The sequence below is a fragment of the Arachis duranensis genome, chromosome 2 (genome assembly GCF_000817695.3).
Source record: "Arachis duranensis cultivar V14167 chromosome 2, aradu.V14167.gnm2.J7QH, whole genome shotgun sequence".
Lineage (NCBI taxonomy): Eukaryota > Viridiplantae > Streptophyta > Magnoliopsida > Fabales > Fabaceae > Arachis > Arachis duranensis.
This window is the reverse complement of record NC_029773.3, coordinates 34,411,858-34,423,694: the sequence shown is the minus strand read 5'-3', so window position 1 is coordinate 34,423,694 and position 11,837 is coordinate 34,411,858.

Below are 11,837 nucleotides of genomic sequence, written 5' to 3'. Positions count from 1 at the left end.
ACCTTGGTTAGTATGTGAGATGTAACTCTCCTTGGTTGAGATTATAGGAATTGTGTGGCTGGATAGATTTGAGCTTCATCTCTTCTCATGAACAATTAGATCACGAGAGTGGCAGTTGGTTATGTTGAGAGAGATTGAATCACCAAGAGATTGGGATTCAATCACCCTCTTGCCATAGATCTATACCTACATGAAAACTAACATCTCTAATCCCTAATGATCCTCTCTATCATTAATTCTCATTTCTTTTGCTTCTAGTTATTTGATTACCCATTTCCCAATCCCCTTCTACATTCTGTCTATTTACTACTCTTGTTATTTACATTCTGTTCATTTACTTCTTGCCATTTACTCTTATGTTCTTTAAATTTCTGCAACCTTTAATTCCTTGCAATTTATCTTTGATGTCATTTAAGTTTCTTGCACTTTAAGTTTCCGTCATTTACTTGCACTTTATTTCTATCTCCTAGTTCTTTACATTCTTTGCCATTTAATTTCCTATAATTATGTTCAAAAATCAAAATGCTCATGAAATCAAAATTATGTGTGCTTGACTAAATTTACCAATTAACTAAAGTTGCTTAATCTACCAATCTCCGTGGGATCGACCTCACTCTTTGTGAGTTTTATTACTTGATACGACCCGGTATACTTGCCGGTTATACGTGAAATCCTAATTTTTACGTATCAGTAATACAGAGGGCTTTTGCTGAGGATGACCTCATTCTAATCGGAAACGACATCAGAACAACTCGACCTGGAGAAGGAAAGCTGGCAGCAAATCGGAAAGGACCCTACCGAGTCATAGAAGTGCTGGGGAAGGGCTACTACAGACTTTCCGAACTCGACGGGTGAGAGCTTCCTAGGTCATGGCACGCCTGCAACCTAAGAAGGTACTATAGTTAGGGATGATAAAGGACCTTGGGATAAGGCGCACTCTTTTTCCTGAAAAGGATTTTTAACGAGGCGCCAAGCCAAGACCTACAAATCACCCGACTTAGGGAATTAACCCCCCGCATGTATATATTTGCATTTTCTTTTAATAAAATCTGTTTAGATCTTCTACAAACGCTCAAGCCGCATTAGTCTGAAACATTTATTGTCCGATTATAAAGCTATAGATCGACAGAAAGTGAAAATCAAATTCACTGCACGATCACGATAAAGACCAAAGATGAAAACCAAATTCATTAAAAGGTCAACCAAACGAGGGTTAAAACCCAATCTCTACAAAATCGGCAAGGATGAAAACATAATAATGCAAGAAGTTATAGAAAGTGATCCATAGAAAGGACTTGACGAGGTCCTAATAAAATGGATTGCTATAAAATATCTTAAAGACTGGCCAACTTAAAGAAGTCAAACCGGTCGCCATAATCGAGGTTATGAGTAAAGCCCTGGAAAGAGGTCTGGCCAACCCTATAAAAGAGGATTACTATAACTTAGAAGAGTCCGACATGGTGAAGTCGGACTCCCACAAACAAGTTATGAAAGTAATCCCTGAAAGAGACCTGAACAAGGTCCAAAAAAGAGGATTACAAAAATAACTTAGAAAAGTCCAGCATGGTGAAGACAGACTCCCACAAACAAGTTATGAAAGTAATCCCTGAAAGTGACCTGAACAAGGTCCAAGAAAGAGGATTACAAAAATAACTTAGAAGAGTCCGACATGGTGAAGATGGACTCCCACAAACAAGTTATGAAAGTAATCCCTGAAAGAGACCTGAATAAGGTCCAAGAAAGAGGATTACAAAAATAACTTAGAAGAGTTTAACATGGTGAAGTCAGACTCCCACAAACAAGTTATGAAAGTAATCCCTGAAAGAGACTTGAAAAAGGTCCAAGAAAGATGATTACAAAAATAACTCAGAAGAGTCCGACATGGTGAAGACGGACTCCCACAAATAAGTTATGAAAGTAATCCCTGAAAGAGACCTGAACAAGGTCCAAGAAAGAGGATTACAAAAATAACTTAGAAGAGTCCAACATGGTGAAGACGGACCCCCACAAACAAGTTATGAAAGTAATCCCTGAAAGAGACCTGAACAAAGTCCAAAAAAGAGGAGTACAGAAATAACTTAGAAGGACCCGACACGATCATGTCGGCCCAAAATGTGAAAGTTATAAAGTAATCCCTGAAAGAGACCTGAACGAGGTCCAAAAAAGAAGATTACAGAAATAACTTAGAAAGGCCCAACATGACGAAATCGGCCCAAAACATAAAGCTACAAAGTAATCCCTGAAAGAGACTTGAACAAAGTCCAAAAAAGAGGATTACTAACAAACAACTTGGACAAAACCGACATAACAAAATCGACGATCCTGGCATTATACAAAGAAATTCCAAACAAAGACCTGAACAAGGATCGAGCAAAACAAATTGCTAGAAACAGCATCAGGCAAAAGAATCAAGCCAATCCAAGAAGGTCAAACAACAAAAAATTCCAAAAAACCGGAAAGGTATCAAAATAAATGCAAGACAGACATGATATAAAGACCATCAGTTATAATAATATCAAGCTTCAGAGGCCATCGAAACTAACCCCCAAAGCTTGGAAACTACTTTGTTTTTCAAAAACAAAGTTGCTAAACAAGCAACCAAAAGAGCATCAACAGTCAGCAAACACCATTTACAGATAAAAAAGTTTAAAGCCCACATATAAGGCCACACACCAAATAACTAAAGAGGATCTAGAGGCTTCCCGGTAGCTGCGTCAACATGGGGCGAAGGAGGGCGAGTTTGGAGAGGCACAACATCCATAGTCCCATCCTCTCGGTTCAAAATTTGACAGTCGGGTTCTGATTCAAGTCTGGATGAAGGAGCTAAAGAAGTCGGCACGATAGAAGCCTTGGCGGCAGGTTCAGGAGGAGGCTCAGCATCATCATCATCAGGGTCGTCAGGGACAATTTTACCATCCCTCACAACATTGTCAAGGCTGAAGAGGGTAAGGTCGAGCTCGGGTGCAAGAACCCGGACCTGCTCCTTTAGGTACTCATAAGCAGCAGTCACGCTGCCCATATGATGACCCTAGAGCTCGGCATAATTATCCCGGGCAGTCTTCAATTCACCCCGGAGACGCACCACTTCTCTGTAGGCCGAAACATAGCTCTCTTTGTGCTTCAACGCAGTGTCTTCGGCCAACTTCACAGAAGCCGCCAAAGCCACAGAACTAGCCTTCTCACCCTCTAATTCCTTCTCCACCTTCGCCAACTTTACCTCCAGCTCCTCCTTCAAACCTTTTATCCTATCAAACTCCGACTTAGCATCCATCATGAAAGATTTTGTAGCATAAACCGGAATACCCTGAGCCGTTCGAAAAGGAGCCACACCCATATGAGCTATCTTCACACTACTTTTAGTTATGAACTCCAGGTGATGAAGAATGGACACATCATCCATTGAAAGACCTCCGCAGGGGGCAATCTGCTGGTCATCAAACTCGACGGCATCAAATCAGGAGCATCAAGGTTAAAAGGCTCAGATGTTTTTTGCTTTTTTGGAGGAGGAGCGCCAGAAGCAGTAGCTGAGGTTTGGGGAGGGTCATCCAGACGAACCCGAGGAGTAGGGATCACCTTCCTTGGCATAGGCGGGCTCAGCACGGACGGCTTCACCTGAACCTGAGAAGATCCCTCTCCTGATGCTTTGGCCGATATGTTTTGAGCAGTGGCAGCCTTCCTTGCCTTTTTGAAGGCCTTCATGGAGTCATTATTTTTAGGCATCTCTGAAAAAATAGAATCAACCACAGTAAAAGGTTACAATCGCAAAATTTGAAGGAGTAAAGCTAAAAAAGGAAGGGTAAAAACAAGTCGGACAGTACTCAACGTAGTCCGGACCAGGGACGGTTTCCCCAGAAATTTCTTTGTATTAAGGTGACGAGGTTCCCCCCATAGGTCCTCTAAAACAACCACAAAAGCCCGCTCAACCTCGTCAAGCATATCCCACGAATAATGAGACACAGTCACATTCTTTTGTCATTCCAGAGGAAAGGCAGGCTCGTCATTTTCATAAAGAAAAAAGGGGCGGGCCTCCTCAATAGCTTGAACTCTAAAGAAATAGTTCTTAAAGTCCTTAAAGGACTCGTCATACATAGCAAAAACTTTTTGTCCCTGGGCAGATCTAAAATAAACCAAATAAGCTTTCTTTTTGGAAAAAGCCCCAAGCTTGGCCGAAATGAAAAGATAAAGAAAGAGAGTCTGAGAAGGTTTGATGCCTAATTCATGACCGAGCAACTGAAAAATTTTGATAAAGCCCCAGGAATTCGGATGAAGCTGGGACGGGGCAACATTACACGACCACAACAAATCAGTCTCAAAAGCAGTAAAAGGAAAAGTAATGTTCAATTGGGTAAAGAAGTATTCATAGGCGTAGAAGAAAGGACGCTCCCCCTCGACCGAAGTCGGAAAGCAAACCCTCTCATCAGAATCAGGCGCTACAAGCTCATAATCCCTCTCCTGGGCACCGCTACCACAAACCCTATAATGTTTTCTCAGCTCTACACAAAACTCGGCATCCACCAAAGAAACACACATTAAGACAAGGGAGTCCAACCCGTCGGACATCCCCTCAGGAACTTTAGAAGACGTCTCTACAATATTTTTGTCAGAAGACATGACCAACTAGTCCTACAATCAAAGAAAAGATGGATTACTAAAAACTACTCGAAGCACTACTCAAACACCTCAGACAAGACAACGAAGAACAGCTCGGGTATAAATGGATACAACTCAAGATAAAAGCATGCAAATAAATGAAAAGTCAGGCATAGCAAATAAAACGAAACCCTAGAACTTATGCCAAAAGATCCAGGGGCATCCTTTGGAGGTAGCGAAGGAACAAGGAGACAGGAAAAACTTTCAAGACTACATCCTGGCATCTCTCAAACGGTAAAAACCCTCCTTCAAACCGCAACACTTCAAAATAAAAAAATCAAAACGTCATCATCACCCAAACAGTCTGTCAGCAAGAGGAATTATCAAACATCAGAGCATGCCAAGTAGAAAATGATCAAAATGCAATCTTTCTCAGAATCAAGCAAGTTCGTTTCAAACCAGAAAGTACAATCGGGAGTAGTAACAAAAACTCAAGGCCCTAGGAGTAACAACTATAAAAAAATGACGAAAGGCCATACAAATTAAGGAAGCCCTAAAATGGCACACATTACAGAAATAATTAGACACAAAGCAAGCAAAGAAAGATTCAAACTTTCTAAAGTAAAAGATCGAAACTTTCTCAAAAGGGGATATGAAACAACAAAGGAAATAAAAGAGCAGAAAGAAGAACCAACCTGGGAAAACTGAAAGCCTCAACGAAACTGAAGGAAGGAAATGGAGTCAGGAAGTCGCCCTCTCACAAACAAAGGAAAGCACAGAATAATTGCTGAAATAAAGCATCACGGGAAGAAAAATAAAAAACTGCAAAACTTTAGGCAAAAACAGAAAGGGAGAAAGAAAAGGGAAGTTGCGGAGAAGAGAAACCATTTTTTCCGAAAGAATCAAAATTCAAAATAGAAAGGCTAAGAGAAATGATGCAATTAAAAACAATTAATGAGGGTATTAAAACCTCGCCTGTTCCCTAGCCTAGAAGCGCTAATGTAAAAGTGCGCGCTTTTGAAAGAAGTGAAAGAAAACGTTCTGCATTCAAAGAAGAACTCTACAAAGAAGAAATCGACAAAATGCCCGAGTTTGGCTTCACCAAAGAAGGAATGAAGTCCTAAAACTAAAGACTCGACCTAAAAAGGAAAACCGAGCTCGAGCAGGGACACTGTTCATACCCTGGGTCGAGCGGTGCAACCCAGGATGCTCTACAGACAAAGCGACTGACCTCTTCAGGTCAGGACAACCCGACCTCTTCTCAAAGAGCTCGGTCAAGTTACCTGGAAAGCCCAAAGAAGGGCCCTAACGAAGGACCGCGCACCAAAGCCCAATGCAGTCCAAGCCTATAGGGAGAAGGGCGATTCCCTTGAAGATAAGATGACCTCACTCAAAAGATAAAGATAAGATAAGATAACTAACTTATCTTATCTAAGAAGGTCACTCCACGCTATTATAAATATGCTGGAGCACCCACGTATAACTCATACTCTGATTATACCAAAAACCTGCTTAATACCCTTGATAACTTAAGCATCGGAGTCCCTTGCAGGTACCCCACCCTCCGGTGATGAAGTATCAGCACAACCACCAAGTTCAACAAGTCAGACACAAACTGCGCCGACCAATACAGATGATCTCGTTTGAGATCCACCTACAGTTTCAGGTAACCCTCGGAACACTTATCCTTGAGTAAAGTCATCTTATCTTTTTAGGGGAACCACCTTATCATTCTAGGCTTTGGCTGCCTTTGGATTTTCCAGGTATAACTCATACTCTGATTCTACTAATAACCTGCTTAATACCCTTGCTAACTTAAGCATCAGAGTCCCTTGCAAGTACCCCCACCCTCCAATGACGAAGGATCAGCACCACCCCCAAGTCCAACAAGTCGAACATCACAGCTTCGATCAGTACAGAAGATCTCGTCAGAGATTGACCTATAGTTTTAGGTAACCCTCGGAACATTGGCGCCATTACCGGGGACCTGCAAGTCATCCCATCATCATGGCGGACGACCATGACAACGACCACATTTCAGATCTAGAGGATAGAATGCCGCACAAAAATGTGGACACTACACGAAAGGATACTTCTCAACTTAACAACAAAAAGAATTTCCCAAACGTGGGAGCCGTGGAGGCGCTTTAAGACCGTTTAAAACAACTTGAAGAAGAAGCCCTATGTCAAAGAGAGGCTAAGAAAGACCTACAAAAAGAAATAAGGCGACGCCGGGAATTGGAGGACAAACTCCTAAAACTCGAAGCCGAACTCAAGACCAAAGCCAACCGATCCCCTCATGAGGATAGCTCCCATAAGGAACAAGATCCGTTCACCAAGGAGATCATGAAGACCATGATCCCAAAAGACTTTAAACACCCGGACATGACTTTGTATGATGACACTACAGATCCCGACCATCATCTCAGTAATTTCAGAAGTAGAATGTACCTCACCGACGCCTCAGATGCAGTTCGTTGCAAAGCCTTTCTGACTACTTTAACCAAGATGGCAATTAGATGGTTCGACAATCTACCTCCTAGGTCCATCTCGAGTTTCGACGACTTGGCCAAGAAGTTTTTGGCCTGATTCTCCATCCAAAAAGATAAGGCTAAACATTGCCCAAGTCTATTAGAAATCAAGCAAGGAGAATGGGAAAGTCTTCGCAACTACATGGACAGATTCAACAAAACGTGCCTGGACATACAGAGCCTACCAACAGAGGCTGCCATCATGGGCCTCATCAATGGCTTGCGAGAGGGACCTTTTAGCCAATCTATATAAAAAAGAACACCCCACATCTCTGAACAAAGTACAAGAACGAGCAGAAAAGTACATCAACATGGAGGAAAACTCTCGACTAGGAGAGACCTCAAAATCCGGATTCACCTCTCGGGATAAGGATAAAGAGTCCAAAAAGAAGGAAGATTGACATGGAGAAAAAAAAATCAAAAAATACCACAATTACACCCCTCTTCGGGTGTCTCTTGTGGATGTCTATAGAGAGGTTTGCCACACTGAAAAAATACCTCCAGCTCGACCACTCAAAGGCAAAAAAGGAGGAGAAAATCGGGTCGAATATTGTGAATATCATCGAATCCGTGGGCATTCCACCAATGAATGTTTTTACTTAAAAAATGTCATAGAAAAGCTAGTAAGAGATGGGAAGCTAGATCGGTATCTGGCCACCCGGGACGATGAGCAAAGAAAAAGAAGAAGAGAAGAAGATGTCGGACAAACCGAGCGATCACCTCGTACACTAGAAAGACACGTCCACATGATACACGGCGGATTTACGGGGAGAGGAATCTCCAAATCATCTCGCAAAAGACATCTTAAAGAAATATATCATGTTGAGGGGAAGGAGGAAGCACCCGACATCCCCACGATTACTTCCACCAAAGAAGACGCATCCAGTATCATCTCAGGACACGACGATCCCATGGTCATTACTGTTATACTAGCAAACGCAAATTTCCACCACACACTGATAGACCAAGGGAGCTCCGCTGACATCTTGTTCAAAACTACCTTCGACAAGCTCGGCTTGGAAGAAAAAGAACTTAGAGCATATCCGAACAGCCTGTTCGGACTAGGAGACACCCCGGTTCAACCGCTTGGATACATCTCGCTACACACAACCTTCGAAAAAGGAAACCAGTCAAGAACACTCAAGATAGATTACATCGTGGTCGACGTAAGTTCAGCCTACAACGCCTTAATAGGTTGGACAACATTGAATCAGCTCAGCGCAATAGTCTCGACTCCGCATCTATGCATGAAATTTCCAACTGCAGAATGGATAGCTACAATAAAGGCAGACCAAAAGACAGTGCGCCGCTGTTACCATGAAAGTCTAAACCTCAGAGGCAGAGGAGAAGAATTCCACACAATTGAACTCGGTAGAGTTCAGAGGCGGGAAGAACTCCGCCCACAACCCTGAAGGTGAAATAGAGAAAGTCCAGATCGGGAACACCCCGGACCAAACGACCAATATCGGTACAATCCTAAAAGGGGACATAAAAGAATCACTCGTACAGTTCTTACAAGATAACGTCAACCTCTTTGCGTGGAAGGCGGCAGACATGCCAGGCATAGACCCCAAGTGAATGTGCCATAAGCTAGCAGTCTACCCAGGATCTCGACCAGTATAATAGTGGCATAGAAAGCTCAGACCAGAATGCTCTCAAGCTGTGGAAGAGTAGATACAAGCTCTACTGGAGGCAGGGTTCATAAGAGAAGTCAAATACCCACTATGGCTGGCCAACGTCGTCTTGGTGAAAATATCAAACGGGAAGTGGCGAATGTGCACCGACTACACGGATCTCAACAAAGCCTGCCCAAAAGATCCTTATCCACTCCTAAGTATCGACGCTCTAGTAGATGCCTCCTCCGGATATAAATACCTCTCGTTTATGGACGCATACTCGTGATACAATCAAATCCCAATGTATCCACCCAACCAAGAAAAAACTTCCTTCTTAACCCCAAAAGTAAACTACTGCTACATCGTCATGCCTTTTGGTCTTAAAAATACAGTAGCTACTTATCAAAGATTAATGAATAAGGTCTTTTTGGATCACATCGGAAAAATCATGGAAGTCTACGAGGATGACATGCTAATAAAGACACAAAATAAAGAGATGCTATTGTCTAACCTAACCCAAGTGTTCGAAACTATAAGACGGCATGGCATGCGACTCAATCCTGCAAAATGCACCTTCGCAGTAGAAGCTGGCAAATTCTTAGGTTTTATGCTCACACAAAGAGGAATTGAAGTAAACCCGGATAAATGCCGGGCCATACTCGACATGAAGAGTCCGACTTGTGTCAAAGAGGTACAACAACTCAACGGGAGGTTGGCAGCCTCATCCAGATTTCTAGCCGGATCGGCAATAAGATCTCTTCCCTTCTATGCCACTCTAAGGAAGGGAAAGAAGTTTGAATGGACAACAGAGTACGAGCAAGCCTTCCAAGATTTCAAAAGATTCTTGGGATAGGCACATATCCTAACTTGGCCACGGGAAGGAGAACCACTCATATTGTACCTCGCGGTAGAAAGTCGGGCAGTAGCCTCAGAACTAGTTTGAGAAGACGACAGCGGGCAACAACCCGTATACTTCATCAGTAAAGCATTACAAGGAGCCGAGCTGAACTACCAAAAAATAGAAATATTTGCCTACGGTCTCATACTAACATCTCGACAGCTTCGCCCATATTTCCAAGCCCACACCATTAGGGTTCGGACCAACCAGCCCATAAAAGGGATTTTACAGAAAACAAACCTGGCGGGTAGAATTTTGCAATGGGCAGTCGGGTTGTCCGAATTCGATCTTCAATACGAAGCTCGGACAGCCATCAAATCTCAATACCTGGCCGACTTCATTGCAGAATTTACAGACACACCGAAAATCCTTACAGAATGGAATCTCTACGTGGATGGTTCCTCAAATAAAACTGGAAGCGGCGCAGGTGTGATAATTGAATGCAATCAAGGAATCCAAATCGAACTCTCCCTCAAATTTGGGTTTCCTGCCTCGAACAACCAAGCGGAATACAAGACACTGCTAGCTGGTTTGAAGCTGGCTAGGGAGGTTGGAGCTCAAAATCTTATCATCTTCAGCGACTCATAGGTAGTCACTTCACAAATAGCAAGAAGCTACCAAGCAAAGATCCCACCATGAAAAATTACTTGGACAAAACCAGGGAACAAATCGGGCAACTTGAAGAATATGAGATCCGTCACATACCCTGAGAATAGAATGCCCGAGCCGATGCACTCTCAAAACTAGCCAGCACCAAACCAGGGGGCAACAATAGAAGCCTTATCTAAAAAATTCTATAGAATCCATCAATCTCAGAAGAAGAAAAAGTCCTGGCCATAACAGGTCAGGATTAAGGATGGATGACTCCCAGAATTAACTACCTTAAAACAAAAGCACTCCCCACAGAGGAAAAGGAGGAAAAGAGGTTGAAACGGGAGGCACAATACTACACTATCATAAACAATAATCTATACAAAAGAGTGATCTCAATACCATTGTTAAAATGCATACTGACTTCTAACACAAAGGAAGTTCTAGAAGAAGTACACAGTGGCATTTGTGGCAGTCACCTCGGAGCGCAGGAACTTACCAAAAATTACTTCGGGCAGGGTTTTATTGGCTAACTCTACAAAAAGGAAGCCACAGAGTTCGTAAAGACATGTCCATCATGTCAGAAACATGCCAACTTTCACATTGCCCCACCAGAGGAGCTCATCAGCGTGACCTCACCTTGGTCATTCCCAAAATGGGGACTCGACCTTCTCAGACCCTTCCCTCAGGGATCGGGACAAGTCAAATTCCTCATAGTGGGGATAGACTACTTCACAAAGTGGATCGAAGCAGAACCCCTAGCTAATGCCACTGTGCAAAGAAGTCGAAAATTCCTATATAGGAACATTGTCATGAGGTTCGGGGTTCCATACTTCATCACCACAGACAATGGTACCCAGTTCACAGATGCAGGCTTCAGAAAGCTAGCGGCCGACTTGAATATAAAACAACAATTCACTTCCGTAGAATGGTGCACAAAATTGTGATCATCAATGGCGCCATCAACATGGTACGCTCAATTGCAATCTCAACTTTTTATCACAACTTCGACAACTAACCAGCATGTGCAATGGGTCGTCCAAGTAATAAACCTTACGCGAGTAAGGGTCGATCCCACGGAGATTGTTGGTATGAAGAAAGCTATGGTCATCTTGTAAATCTCAGTCAGGCAGATTCAAATGGTTATGAATGATTTACGAATAAAGCATAAAATAAAGATAGAGATACTTATGCAATTCATTGGTGAGAATTTTAGACAAGCGTATGGAGATGCTTTGTCCCTTCCATCTCTCTGCTTTCCTACTGTCTTCATCCAATCCTTCTTACTCCTTTCCATGGCAAGCTGTATGTAGGGTTTCACCGTTGTCAGTGGCTACCTCCCATCCTCTCAGTGAAAATGTTCAACATGCTCTGTCACATCACGGCTATTCAGCCGTCGGTTCTCGATCATGTCGGAATAGAATCCAGTGATTCTTTTGCGTCTGTCACTAACGCCCCACAATCGCGAGTTTGAAGCTCGTCACAGTCATTCAATCCTTGAATCCTACTCAGAATACCACAGACAAGGTTTAGACCTTCCAGATTCTCTTGAATGCCGCCATCAATTATAGCTTATACTACGAAGATTCCGATTAAGGGATCCAAGAGATA